The sequence below is a fragment of the Gopherus evgoodei genome, chromosome 1 (assembly GCF_007399415.2).
Source record: "Gopherus evgoodei ecotype Sinaloan lineage chromosome 1, rGopEvg1_v1.p, whole genome shotgun sequence".
Lineage (NCBI taxonomy): Eukaryota > Metazoa > Chordata > Testudines > Testudinidae > Gopherus > Gopherus evgoodei.
The window spans coordinates 562,184-577,524 of NC_044322.1; the positions used below are offsets into that span (position 1 = coordinate 562,184).

At 43.2% G+C, this 15,341-nt stretch overlaps 2 pseudogenes; one reads left to right on the forward strand and one right to left on the reverse strand.

Annotated features, from left to right (window-relative positions):
• Window positions 1-6,152: 6,152 nt before the first annotated feature.
• Window positions 6,153-15,341, reverse strand: part of LOC115647985 — a 41,718-nt pseudogene continuing 32,529 nt past the window's right edge.
• On the forward strand, window positions 14,001-14,966 carry LOC115645500 (annotated as a pseudogene).

A 15,341-nucleotide genomic window follows, 5' to 3' on the forward strand; every position in this document is an offset into this window, starting at 1 on the left:
GATGCTATCACAACTGTGCTCTTGCTGAAATGAGATAAAATAAATTATAATTAAATAATAAAATAATAAGAATAATAATATAGGACCAGATTTGTCCCTAGCAGCCCCCTTTCCCACATTACAAAACATGGTGCAGGCCAGGGAAGGGAGATTCCACAAGGATCCCTACGTGGAAATATCCCTCAGATCATTCCAATAGGGAAAGGTCCCTTCCCTCCTTCCTGAGGAATGAAAAGGGACCCAGGATCCAGGGAATCCCAAAGTTATGCACAGATCTCAATGATCCACTGCTATCTAGGCCCCCCACAATCTCTGTGCCTCCACAACTGCTCTAGGGACCTCTTGTCAGTGGTCCCGGCCCACTCTGAACTCTGGGGTACAGGCGTGGGAATCTGCACGAAAGACCCCCTAAGCTTAATTCTACCAGCTTAGGTTAAAAACGTCCCCAAGGCACAAATCCTTTCCTTGTCCTTGGATGGTACTGTTGCCACCACCAAGTGATATAGACAAAAGGACCACTTGGAGTTCCTATTTCCCCAAAATCTCCCCCCCCAAGCCCTTCACCCCCTTTCCTGGGGAGGCGTGAGAATAATATAACAAGCAATTGCCTTTAATAAATGTACATACCAGACCCTATATTTTAAGGACACTAAAATCATTCAGGTTCTTAAAAGAAGAATTCTAGTGTAAAGAAAAAGTAAAAGAAGCAACTCTGTAAAATCAGGGTGGAAGATAACTTTACAGGGTAAATAAAAAGATCTAAAACACAGAGTAATACCCTGTAGGTATAGCTTCAAAGTTACACAAAAAACCAGGAATAAAACTCCATCTTAGAATAGGAAAAATTTACAGGCTAAAACAAAAGATAACCTAACCTATTTCCTTGCCTTTGCTTACAATTTCTTTAATTTTAGATGTATCATTTCAAGGTATCTTTTCAAGAGATGTTTTACTTGCTTGGTCTCTCTCTGTCTGAGAGGGAACAAGCCAAAAGAGCACAAACAAAACCTCCTCCCCACCCGAGATTTGAAAGTTTCCTCTTTTCCCATTGGTCCTTCTGGTCAGGTGCCAACTAGGTTAATTGAACTGATTAACTCCGTATAGGTAAGTGATTCTGTACCTCTGGCCAGAAGGGATTTTATATTACTGAATACATAAAGGTTGTTACTCTTCCCTTTCTATTTAAGACACACATCACAAATCACAGACAGTGCTGGACAGCCTGTTCCACATTGGTTGTGATTTCTTCCTGGAGCTCTGGGAGAAAACAGAGTTAATTAGACACATGCACCTTTAGATATATTACTGATTATATAAAAAACTAACAATATTTCCCACATTTCAAGGACAATTTTAATCTATTGATTCTGGGAAACTTTCATGGGCGAGTGCATCAGCCACTTTGTTAGAAGCTCCTGAAATGTGTTCTATTTCAAAATCAAAATCTTGGAGAGCTAAACTCCACTGAAGAAGTTTTTTGTTATTTTTCTTGATGGTATGAAGCCACTTCAGGGCAGCACGGTCGGTTTGCAGATGGAAATGTCAGCCCTAAATGTATTGGCGTAGCATTTACAGAGCATCCACAATGGCATAACATTCCTTTTCGCTGATTGACCAGTGGTTTTCCCTCTCAGACAGTGTTTTGCTAAGAAATACAACAGGATGGAATTCTTGATCCAGTCCTTCCTGCATTAAAACTGCTCCCACACCATGCTCGGATGCATTTGTGGTTACTAGGAAAGGTTTGTCAAAGTCTGAGGCCCTTAGGACAGGATCAGACATGAATGTCACTTTAAGCTGCTTAAAGGCCTTTTAACACTCTTCAGTCCACTGAACTGCATTTGGCTGTTTCTTTCTGGTCAGGTCTGTCAGTTAGGTGGAGATTTTGCTGTAGCTTAGTACAAATCACCTGTAATACCCGGCCAAGCTTAAGAAGGATTGAACCTATTTCTTTGACTTTGGGACAGGCCACTTTTGGATAATCTCCACTTTGGCCTGTAAGGGGTTGATAGTTCCTTGACCCAACTGGTGTCCATGATGAGTCACTCTGTTTAGGCCTATTTGACACTTTTTGGCCTTAACAGTTAGTCCTGCCTCCCTCATGCACTCGAATCAGAAAATGTGGCCACATTCTCAAGATAGATGACTGCAAATTCTCTCATTCCCGCTAGGAGACTATCTACAAGTTTCTGGAAGATGGTGGGTGCATTTCACAGCATGGGTGATGAAGGCTGACCTTTCCTTGGCAGATTCACCTAGCGGCACTTGCCAGTACCCCTTGGTTAAGTCTAAAGTAGAGATGAATTGGGCACGTCCCAGTTTCTCCAATGGCTCCTCTGTGCGTGGTAGTGGATAGCTGCCTGGGCGAGTCACAGCATGTTTATCATACCAGGACTTTTGCTCTTCCTGAGCATCATTTAAGTTTTCTCTATCTAGGGCTAAAAAGTCTTGGACGGTGTTTTGTAGGTTGCTTACCAAGTCTAGAATGTTAGTTCCTGGTGAAGGCGTAAACCCCTCCCTTTGCTGCTTCACCAGCTGTAATGGCCCCTTAACTTTGCGGCCATACACAAGTTCAAATGGTGAGAACCCTAAACTGTGACATGGTACAACCCTGTAGGCAAAGAACAACGGCTGCAACACTAGGTCTCAATCACTGGAGTGCTCATTGATGAATTTATGTATCATGGCCCCCAAAGTTCAATTAAACTTCTCCATCAGCCCATTTGTTTTAAGGTGGCAAGGGATGGCAACCAAGTGCAAGAAAATAGCAGATGAAATTCAGTGTAGATAAATGCAAAGTAATGCACTTTGGAAAACATAATCCTAATTATACCTGAGAGATGATGTTTCCAGATTAGCTGTCACCACTCAAGAAAGAGATCTTGGAGTCAGTGTGAATAGTTCTCTGGAAACATCCACACAAAGTGCAGCGGCAATCAATAAAAAAGCTAATCGAATGTTTGGAACCATGGGTGGCAGATATAATTGGCAAGGGCAGGCTATGTGTCCCCTGGCACAGCTGTGGTCACCGGCCACCAGTTGTGGGGTTTGCCTGGGGAAGTTTTTCCTTATTATGTGCCATACATTTTCCAGTGTGGCTGAGGAGGCAGTATGTGGTACTCATCTTCCTGGGTTCATCAGGAACTCCCTGGAGTCCATGTAGATTATTGATGAATTCAGGAAGCTTAATAACACAGACCACTGTCACAGATTGTCATCCCAGGAGTGTAGTCTGGGAGCCACGGGAACCGATGTGCCCCTTAACCCTCCAGCTGGACAGGCCAATCTTACACTGCTTTTGTGGTAACACAGCCAGCCTGTGCAATCTCTGTTACACCCAGCATGACAGTAAGTGATGCCACACACCCATTTGAGCTGCCTGAGTGCTTTACCTAAGCCACTCCAAGACAGGCAGGAGAGAACAGCCAATTTCCAAGCTCTCCTGCCTTGCACCCTTGCTGGAGTATAACCCAAAATTATACGACTTTGCACTGCAGAGGATTCTGTATCTTGTAAGCTCATTAACTAAAGTCACTTTCCCCACTGATGTGGGAAAGATACGCAACAGCATTTGTACCCAGAGCTGTGATATTTATCAGGGAGGTGCTGGTAAAGATAAAGCATAAAACAAATTTATTAACTACATAAACATGGATTTTAAGTGTTTATAAGTGATAGCCTGGGACCATCATTTCCAGGAGGCCAGTCTTTCTTACTCAGGTGTTTTGAGGTGATCTCTTGTGTAGGGAGTGAGTCCAAGAAATGATGTCACTCCCAACCTGTCATAAACAGATAGCTAAGGGTTAACGTCTCTTTCACCTGAACCTCCTGACCAGAGGACCAATCAGGAAACAGGATTTTTTCAACTCTGGGTGGAGGGTTTTTTGTGTGTGAGTCTTTTGTTCTGGGTCTTCTGCCTGTATGATCTGTTTTTTCTCTTTCTTTCATCTCCATCTCTTTTTGTTTTATTTCTAGTTCCTGTTTGTTTTTTTCCATCTCTCGCCTGTGTTCGGCGTCTTTGTTTTCTTGTGTTGGGGTGCCCTCTGGTGTTTATCTTCTGAACTGCAGGCTCTGTTGCCTGCTGGGGTCTGCCTAGCAACAGTGCCTTTTTCCCTTTCTTTGTCTAGCTAATTTTTTCAATGTAGAGTAAACCAGAAAAACCACTTTATTTGCATGAGTATAGTGCTGGTAATGACTCTCAATGGGAGTGCTATTGTCACAAAAGACCTGTTTGTCACAGCTTAATGGTTCCTTGCTTAATATGCAAGCCAAAACTGCCAGAGAGAGCAGAAAAAAAATTCTCTCTTGTTCCTTTGAAAACCAAACCCTCTCTGCTAAAAAGCCCCTAGCAGAGAAAAGAAAAATATAATATTCCTACTGGCTTCTGGATTCTATCTTTCCCACTACGCTGCCACTCATGTCATAACTTAGTCCCAGATTTGGACCTTAGCGTCCAAAATATGGGGGTTAGCATGAAAACCTCCAAGCTTAGTTACCAGCTTGGACCTGGTACTGCTGCCACCACCCAAAAAATTAGAGTGTTTTGGTGCATAAGTGATAGCCTGGGACCATCATTTCTAGGAGGCCAGTCTTTCTTACTCAGGTGTTTTGAGGTGATCTCTTGTGTAGGGAGTGAGTCCAAGAAATGATGTCACTCCCAACCTAATATAGTATTTCCATAAGGAGAGGACCTTTTGTTTCGAGACAATTTCCCAGCCCAGAGTGTTGAAAAATAAACAGAGCCATGGACTGAGCCTAATAAATTATATAGATAGGATATGAATTGTCAGTTTGTCACCTTGATTGAGGATACAAGCAGTCCACAAAATTTTAATACACAGGCTAGAAATCCCTTTAGCCTGGGTCCAACACTTCTCCCCGTTTAATCTTTGTTACTCAGGTGTATCCAGGAGTTCTCTTGTGTGGGGAGTGAGGCCAAGAGAGGGCGTCACTCCCTGCCTTATATTGTTTTTCCATATAAGAGAAAGCCTTTGTTTCAAGCCAAGTTCCCAGCCCAGTCTGTGGAAAAATATGTGTACCAAAATGGAGTTCAGTGTCATGTGGTCTGGTCCTAATATATATATAACGTCAGGTACAAAAATGATACATGCACACACATAGGATAATGATATTCAGGAAATCATAACTTTTGATACCTCACAAGCCATACATTGTACCAGATGCTTCATAATTATGTCATAATTATACCACTATGATGAATATGGATTCAGCATCATAACTTCCTCTGTTGACACCTGAATGTGGAACAGTTCTTCATATATGTCAACTAAAAAGAATGGCTCAGTTTTGGGAATCTTCCTCACATCCTCTGCAGCGAAGACCAGTTCAAAGACTTCATTTAACCTCTCTGTAACAGCCTAATCTTCCTTGACAGCTCCCTTATCACCTCATAGTCCAATGGTCCCAATGATTGTTTTACAGTCTTACTGCTTCTCACATACTTCCAAAACAAATTGCTATTTTTTGTTTCATTTGCTAGTTGCTTTTCAAATCATTTGAACTCATTACGCAGTATCACGAAGCCTCATTCAACAAGTATAAGTCACTCCCCCAAAAACCATGAGATTGGTTTAGAAGTAATGAGATACATTAATGTGGGGTTTATTTTTATTTGCCTTTGGTTTACAAACCTTTGGAGTCAGCTGCTTTAGATTTTTTAAAGGGATGTCAAGTGATAAAAAAAAATCGTGATTTAATCATGCAATTAAAAATAATTGTGATTAATCGCACAGTTAATTGCACGGTTAAACAATAATAAACAATCATTTATTTAAATATTTTGCATGTTTTCTACATTTTCAAATACATTGATTTGAATTACAACACAAAATACAAAGTGTACAGTGGTCACTTTATATGTATTTTTGATTACAATTACTGCACCATAAAAGAACAAAAGAAATAATATTTTTAAATTCACCTAATACCAGTACTGCAGTGCAATCTCTTTATCATGAAAGCTGAACTTACAAATGTAGAATTATAAGTAAAAACTTTCATTCAAAAATAGAGCAATGTAAAATTTTACAGCCTGTAAGTTTACTCCATCCTACTTGTTCTGCCAATAGCTCAGACAAACAAGTTTGTTTACATTTGCAGGGGATAAAGCTGCCCGCTGCTTGTTTACAATGTCACCTGCAAGTGAGAAGAGGTGTTCACATGCCACTGTTATAGCTGGCATCACAATATATTTACGTGCCAGATGCGATAAAGATTCTTATATCCCTTCATCCTTCAATGACCATTCCAGAGGACATGCATCCATGCTGATGATGGGTTCTGCTCAATAATAATCTAAAGCATTGCAGATGAACGCATGTTCATTTCCATTATCTGAGTCAGATGCCACCAGCAGAAGGTTGATTTTCTCCTTTGGTGGTTCAGGTTCTGTAGGTTTCACATTGGAGTGTTGCTCTTTTAAGACTTGTGAAAGCATGCTCCTCACCTCTTTCCTCTCAGATTTTGGAAGGAACTTCAGATTCTTAAACCTTGGGCTGCATGCTGTAGTTATCTTTAGAAATTTCATATTAGCGCCTTCTTTGCATTTTTTGAGATCGGCCGTGAAAGTGTTCTTAAAATGAACCACACGTGCTGGGTCATCATTCAAGACTGCTATAACATGAAATATATGGCAGAATGCGAGTAAAACAGAGCAGGGGACTTACAATTCTCCCCCCAGGGAGTTCAGTCACAAATTTAGTTAACAAATTATTTTTTTCACTAGCGTCATCAGCATAGAAGCATGTCCTCCACAATGGTGGCTGCAGCATCAAGGGGCTTACAAATGTTTAGCTCATCTGGTATATAAGTACCTTGCAATGCAAGCTACAAACGTGCCATGCAAATTCCTCTTCTCACTTTCTGGAGACATGGTAATTGAGAAGCAGGCAGCATTATTGCCTGTAAATGTAAAGAAACTTTAACAAGAACTGAGACTGAGTGAACTTGTAGGCTCTGAAGTTTTATGTTGTTTTGGTTTTGAAAGCAGTTATTTAACAAATAAAATCTACATTTGTAAGTTGCACTTTCACAACAAAGAGATCATATTACTGCACTTGTATGAGGTGAATTAAAATATACAGGTTTTTTGGTTTATCATTTTTACAGTGCAAATGTTGGCAATCAAAAATAACATGCACTTTGATTTCAATTACAACACAGAGTACAGTATATTTAAAAAGTAGAAAAACATTCAAAATATGTACTAAATTTCATTTGGTATTCTATTGTTTAACAGTACAATTAAAACTGTGATTAATTGTGATTATTTTTATACCCAATTAATTTTTTGAGTTAATTGTGTGTGTTTTGACTGTGATTAATCAACAGCCCTAGTTTTCTAGCTTTTCTGCAATTCACTTTGAAAATGAAACATTTTTAAAGAAAATTGAAAGCTGAGATTCTCCATGCAGTGTCTTGGTTCCAGAACTTGCGGCATTAAGAAAGACAGGAAACAGTGCAAGACTCCCAATGAAATCCCAGGAGCTGTCACTGCTGGCCGTTTCTCAAGTGGCACACCCACAAACAGAAGTATTGAGGGTTAGTTAGTTGATATTTCTGGTCACACAGTCCATCAGTGGCAGAGATGCTGTGTTCGTCTGCAGTGGGCTACAAAGCCTCCTGTTGTAAGAAACGGGGTTATACCAGCTGGATATAGCAGTGGCTGTCTTGGAGAATCGCTGGTTCCTGCAGCACAGCTCAGAGGGTCTCTTCCTCTCGTTCAGACATGAGACATGCACATGCTGGATAAGTAAGTCCATGCACATTCTTAATAGAAAGGAGTGTGACCAAAGCCCAGCTCCAATTGCCTCCTCCTAGCTCTCTATTTGTCCAGACAACCCCCTTTCCGCCCACAGATCTGGAAGGGACCTCCTGGTTTCCAGAGCCCAGGCCCCTGCTATCAAAAATGACCCCAGCATATCACCCACTGCATAAATCTTTCCACCTCCAGGTTCAAATGAACTGGGTTGTTTGCCCCACACTGCTGCTGTTGGGAGGCTGTTCCAGAACCTCCCTCTTCTAACGGTCAGAAACCTCCTTCTCCTTTCCAGCCTCATTTTGCTCCAGGTCAGTTTGTTCTTGTGCCAACACTGTCCTTTACTTCTTCTCCCTCCTTGGTGTTTCCACCCCCGCCCCCACAATGTCTTTATATCTGATCCCTGCTCAGCCTGCATTTTGTTAGACGAAACCAGTTAAGCTTTTTCAGTCTTCATATAAGACAGTCTCTCCATTTCCCTCACCATCCTAGGAGTCCTTCTCCACACTATTCCAGTTTGAATTCATCTTTCTTGAATACAAGTTACCAGAATTTTACATAGATTGTCATAGGCGGTCTCAACAGTGCCTTGTGTAAGGATGTTAATACCTCTCAGTCTCACCAGACACATTCTAGGATCTCATTTGCCTTGTTAACAGCCGCATCACATCGGTGGCTCAAAGTTTATCCTGGGCATAACTAATAGGTCCAGGTCTTTCTCCTCCACTATTATTTCCAACTTACCCTCGGCTGTATAAACAGGGGTGTAGTGCATAGATGCAGGGCAGACTGAGAGCTGATTTGATGACAGTGTGCAATCACTTTCACACAGGCAAAATACCAGCTACTAACGGGTTCTTTAATCTTACAGGTAAATGTATAACTTGAATGAATGACAGGAAACTGAAGCCAGACAAAATAAAATTGGAAATGAGGTACACATTTTTAATAGCGAGGGTGCTTAACCAATGGAACAAACTCCCAAGGGAGGTGTGGGATTCTCCTGATACCTCCACATGAAGACTGGCTGCCTTCCTGGAAGGTCCGCTCTAGAGGAACAAAAGTGATGTGTTAGTCAAACACAAGTCATTGGGCTCAATAAGGGGTAACTGGGTGAAAGTAAACACCTGTGCGATACAGGAGGTCCAGCTAGATCAATGGATCTCAAACATATTTGATCACAGCCTCCCCACCCCCTCCTTGTGTTAGGAAGAGTTTACGCCCCGCCACACAAATACATATACTGATGTATGTGGGGCAGGGCTTCAAAACATCACTTTGGCTTTTTTGTTTTTCACTTGATGTTTGTTGTTGTTGCCTGAATGAGCCAATGGTCCATTGGAATAAGCACAAAAACAAAATTGTGTCCCTGCTTACAATAAAATGTCTTTGCAAACGGATTCTTGTGCAGATGTCAATGACTGTGTAATTCTATTCAAGCTTAAAAGAAATCCATCAAAATGCACAGAGCTACCTAGAGTGAAATGAACAGCGCTGCCTGAGAACCTGATCTGTCTGGGGGAATCAGCTTTGCTAGTTATTCATTGCTGCAGGTAAAATTTGTACTGAAGGCTTTTTTTTCTTAAGCTTCTCTCTCTCTCTCACCCCCCCCCCCCCGAATACATTCTGCACTACCAGGGTGGCCGGCCCCTCAGTTTGAGAACCTCTGGACTACACGTTCTAATGGCTCCTCCTGGCCTTAAATTCTGTGACTCTGAGTCATTGTCTTTAATGGATAATCATCTTGGATGCAACTTGAACAAGTTGCTACTCTGAATGCTCGTATGAATTCAGCGAGGATATATAACTCTTGCAAATGAACGGTAAAAAACTGAACTTGCAAATGAACTTCAATGACTTACTGTCACCTGGAGTACTTAAAACAAGAGCCTCCTTTGAGGATTCACATTATTTCAGTCTTCTCTAAAACACAAGGTCTCCTACCTTACGGACCCATCCACCAAACTCCTTTTTGGGATGAGCATTGGTGCAGTCTTGCCACAACCCCTGCTCACTTTCCCCAGGGGCCCCGCCCTCTGTCCCATCTCTTCCATTAGACCCTGCTCCCTGCTCCTCCACTTCCGCTGAGCCTCTGCCTCCTTGTCGGGCCATGGTAAGCAGGAGCTCAGGCTGCTGTGGGGAGCCTCAGACTGTGTGCTCAGACTAGGAAGGCATCCAGGCTGTGAAAGAAACTTATTGAAACATCTCCGAGGGTGAGATTTTATCTGTACTCCATTTTATTACTGTATTAGGCATAGACTTACAAGTTTTATTTTATTTTACTTGGTAATTCACTTTGTTCTCTCCGTCACTACTTGGAACCACTTAAGTCCTACTTTCTATGTTTAATAAAATCACTTTTTACTTATGAATTAACCCTGAGTATGTATTTATACCCGAGGGAGCAAACAGCTGTGCATATCTCTCTATCAATGTTAAAGAAGGCGAACAATTTATGAGTTTACCCTACACAAGCGTTATACAGGGTAAAACAGATTTATTTGGGTTTAGACCCCATTGAGAGTTGGGCATCTGAGTGTTAAAGACAAGAATACTTCTTAAGCAGCTTTAAGTTAAGCCTGCAGCTTTGGGGCACATGGTTCAGACCCTGAGTCTGTATGGGAACACACGGGTGTATCTGGCTCAACAACACAGGGTGCTGCAGTCCCAAACTGGCAGGGAAGGTATGGGCAGAAGTAGTCTTGGCACATCAGTTGGCAACCCCAAGGGGGTTTCTATGATCTAACCCATCACAGAACGCCCTGATTATCCTTTCATGAAGGTGTTTGCTCTTCACACTGTACACAATTGGGTTGATCAGGGGCGGAACGAGAATGTAGATATAACCCAGGAGAATCTTAAGCAAGGGAGAAGAGTCCTCCCTCAATCTGTGTATCACAGACAGACCGGTCATTGGCGTGCAGAAGAGCAGGACGGCGCAGAGGTGGGACACACAGGTATTCAGGGCCCTGAGGCACATCGCGTGGGATGTGATGCTCAGCACTGTTTTGAGGATCATCACATAAGAGAGGAAGATGAGCAGTGAATCCAGTCCCACAGTCAAAAGTGAAAGAGACAAGCCATAGATGCTGTTTACTCTGATATCCGAACAAGCCATCTTCATAACGTCCTGGTTTATGCAATAGCAATGAGAGAGGACATTGGATCGACAGTATTGTAACCGTTGAAGGAGAAAAGCGAGTGGGAGAAATCCAACAAAACGCACAGCGCCACATGGAGACAAACACACAGCACCGAATGAAGACCAGATCTGTATGGAGGAATCAGCTTAGCTAGTTATTCCCTGCTATGGGTAGAATCTGGACAGGATGTTTTTTTCCCTAAAACTTCTGACGCCCATCCTGGAATATATTCCACACACACACCGCTCAGTGTGAGACCCTCTGGGCTACATGATCTAATAGTTAATTCTTGCCTGGAACTCTATGACTCTATGAATCATTCTCTTGAGTGGAGCGTTATTTTGGATGCAACTTAAACAAGTTGTTCCTCTGAATGATGATAGGCACTAAACACATTTGCCACAGGATGTTGTGATGGACAAGACTATAATGAGGTTCCAAAAAGAACTAGTATTGTATCCAGTTTGGTGGCCCCCCCACTACAGGAAGGATATGGACAAATTGGAGATAGTCCAGTGGAGGACAATACAATGATTAGGGGGCTCGCACGCATGACTTACGAGGAAAGGTTGAGAGAACTTATTTAGTCTATAGAAGAGAAGAGTGAGGGAGGATTTCATAGCAGCCTTCATTACCTGAAGGGGGTTTCCAAAGAAGCTAGAGCTTGGCTGGTCTCAATGATGACAGATGACAGAACAAGAAGCATCCATCTCAAGTTGCAATGGGAGAGGTCTAGGTAGGAAAAACTATTTCACTAGGAAGGTGTTCAAGTACTTGAACGGGTTACCTAGGGAAATGGTGGAATCTCCATTGTTTAAGGTTTTTAAGTCCTGGTTCGACAAATCCCTGGTTGGGACGATTTAGGTAGAGTTGGTCCTGCTTTGAGCACTGGTTGGACAAGATGATATCATTTGATAGATATATTGCTTTGACACTCTGTACCCCAAAACAACACACTGGCATTCCCATATTAACCACTGTTATGTAATTGCAACAAATCTTGTACAAAATATGTCATATGAGGTGTCAATGGAAAAGTTACTGTTTGTTGAATATGACCACCATATTTTTATGCATGTACCTACATTTCAAATGCGTTTGTTCCTGCGGTAATTCCCAAAATATAGTAGGCATCTGAAGCTTCTCATAGCCTGAGAGGGGAGGGGTCCAGACTGATATGCTAGAGGGATCAGCTGTGCCCCAGTTCCAGATTGTATCCTCACGAAGTCCATCACAGTGGCATTAAAAGCAGTGTGAAACGCACACCTTGTTGTTCTGAGTGAAATTTGAACTTCATACACTTATGCAGAGATTTTAAGTTTGGTGGCTGGAGATCAAATAGGTCATCATTTTTTTCCTTTTATGTTTCCTTATTTGAGAAAGGGAAGTAGGGACAGAAAAGCAACAAGATGAGAGAAAACAGAAAATTTCAAAATTCAAGCTATTCAGTTTTTAGGCAGCAGAAAAAGAAAAAGAACATGAGTGTTCATGGAAAGGAGATTAAAATGATCCAGCAACTAACAAGGGGAGGGGAAGAGAGGAGCAAGGGACAAAGGTGGAGTGTTTGCAGGGAAGAGATACAGCTGGTGCAGAGACTTGGCAGAAGAGTCAGTCTAAGGGTCATGGTTCTAGGGGTCCAGCATGATAAGCTGGGGAATCAGTTTATGTACAATTCAGTGGCTTGGTCAGGAAAGGATTTAATGTCTCCCTGACTGCCCAGTGAGTGATTCAGGGATGAGGGCCAGCTCCATATCACCAGGCAGCTCTACACAGAGTTTGGCCTGAGACCCATATCACCTGGGGAAACTTTTAGGTTCCTTTATGAGAAAAGAGCTGGAGCAGCCTGTCCCGGATCTGTTTGGTCCTCACACCATAGATGATGGGGTGTAACAAGGGGGGCACCAAAAGGTACACATTAGCCATGAGAATGAGGACATGCAGGGGCACATTATGTCCAAACCGATGCGTGATGGAAGAGAAGAAATCTGGGATGTAAAAAACCAAGATGGCGCAAAGATGGGAGCCGCAGGTCCCAAAAGTCTTTAGCTGGGCATCCTTTGTGAGGAGGCTGAAGATTACCTTGAGGATCTGAATATATGAAAAGGTGATAAAAAAAACATCCAGACCGATCACAGAGAATAGAATAAAGAGGCCGTAGTAACTACTGAGACGGGTGTCAGCGCAGGCCAGCTTCACCACTGCTATGTGCTCACAGTAAGAGTGGGGGATGATGTTGGTTTTGCAATATGGCCACCGCCTCACTAGGAAGGGATAGGGTAATGCAAGTATGCTGCTGCGCAGAACCAAGGCCAGGCCGATCTTGGCCACAACAGAATTTGTCAGGATGGTGGAATGTCGTGATGTGAGCTCTCCACGCCGATCAAACAAGAAGGGGAATTTCAAAATTCCCAGGCCTTTAAAGGGGGAGGGGTGGAAGGTGTTTACCTCAATGCAGGACAGAGAAGTTGAAACTGCTTACCAGACTGGTCAGGATGGGCATTGTGAGATGCCTTCTAGAGGTCAATTACAGCAATAAAATGAAATACAAGTGTCTACACTGGCACTTCAGCAACAAAACGTTTGCATAAAAAGCCTTACAAGTCTCGTCAAGGTGGTTTTATTACCTTACTAAAACTGAGACGTTCCATCATCAAAAGTGGCTTTGGAGTCTGTACACTGCCACTGTTTCTTCTCCAAAGCTGTTTTTTGGTGAAAAAACTTAGCAGTGTAGACAAGGTCTAAGGAACAATGATGAATAATCAGTATCCACACTTGTGTTTGCTGTTGGTGCCTATTAAGTTTTCCCAGATCATGATGTGTAGGAGTTACTGAAACACTGAGCACCATAAAACATGGAATTGGCATTAGTAGCATCACGTGTTCATAATTAAGTTCTCTGAATAATTAAAATGTTCATTTTCCAGTGTGTGAAGGGCAACCAATCTGCTACACATTTACTTGTGCATGTAGTGTCTCATATTAAGTTTGTCTCTCGATCCAGGCATTTGTACTGAGACCATCACCCTAGAGCCTCGGCACATACAGGAAGTCAGGAGGACATATGGTAGATGAAGGAGACACCATTGTGCCTCAGAGTTGGACACCTTCTCCCTTACTCCATGACAGATTTCAACACAACTGACTTCACCAACCCCTCCACCTTCATCCTGCAGGGCATTCCTGGCCTGGAGGCGGCCCATATCTGGATCTCCATCCCCTTCTGCACCATGTACGCCATAGCCATCTTGGGGAACTTCACCATCCTATTCCTTGTGAAGATGGATCTGAGCCTCCATGGCCCCATGTATTATTTCCTCTGCTTACTGGCTGTCACTGACCTGGTCCTATTAACATCCACCCTGCCCAAAATGCTGAGCATCTTCTGGTTCAGTGCTAGGGAGATCAGTTTCAGTGCCTGCCTCACCCAGATGTACTTCATTCACTGATTCTCAGCAGTGGAGTCTGGGATCTTCATGGCCATGGCTCTGGATCGCTATGCGGCCATCTGCCATCCCCTGAGATATTCTACCGTTCTGACAAACCCTACTGTGGCCAATATCAGCTTGGCCGTGGTGCTGTGCGGTGGTATGCTTGCACTTCCCTATCCCATCCTGGCGAGGCAGTGGCCATATTGCAAAACCAACATCATCCCCCAGCCGTACTGCGCACACATAGCTATGGTGAATCTGGCCTGCGCCGACACCCGCATCAGTAGTTACTATGGGCTCTTTGAGCTATTCTGTGTGATGGGTCTGGATGTGATTTTTATCATTGTGTCCTATATCCAGATCCTCAGGGTCATCTTCAGCCTCCCCACAAAGGACGCCCGGCTCAAGACTTTTCGGACCTGTGGCTCCCACCTCTTTGTCATTTTAGCCTTTTACATCCCAGGTCGGTTTGGCCAGAATGTGCCGCTACATTTCCATGTTCTCATTGCCAATGTGTACCTCTTGATGCCCCTCGTGCTCAACCCCATCATCTACGGTGTGAGGACCAAACAGATCCGGGACAGGCTGTTTCGGCTCTTTACTCATGAAGGGACCTAATAGTTTCTCTTCCTGATCTGACTCTGAGATTGAACTACATGCACAACTGGCTGGTGATATGGTGCTGGTTCCTCTTCCCTGAATCACTGACTGGAAAGTCAAAGTGACATTTCATCCTTTCTTGGCCTTACTGTGTTGTATCATTGTGACAAACTGAGGAATCAGGCTGTGTACAATTTATTAATTCATAGGGTTCCCACCTTTCTAATTGCTGGTAACTGGACCCCTGAGGCCCTGTGCCCTGCCCTGCCTATACCCCCATAGCCCTGCCCCCTGCCCCACCTCTTTCCACAACTCCTCTCCCCTATCTCACCACTTCCACCAAGGCCCCACCTCTGTTGCTCTCTCCCCTCCTCCACTCCCCAGCCCCATCCA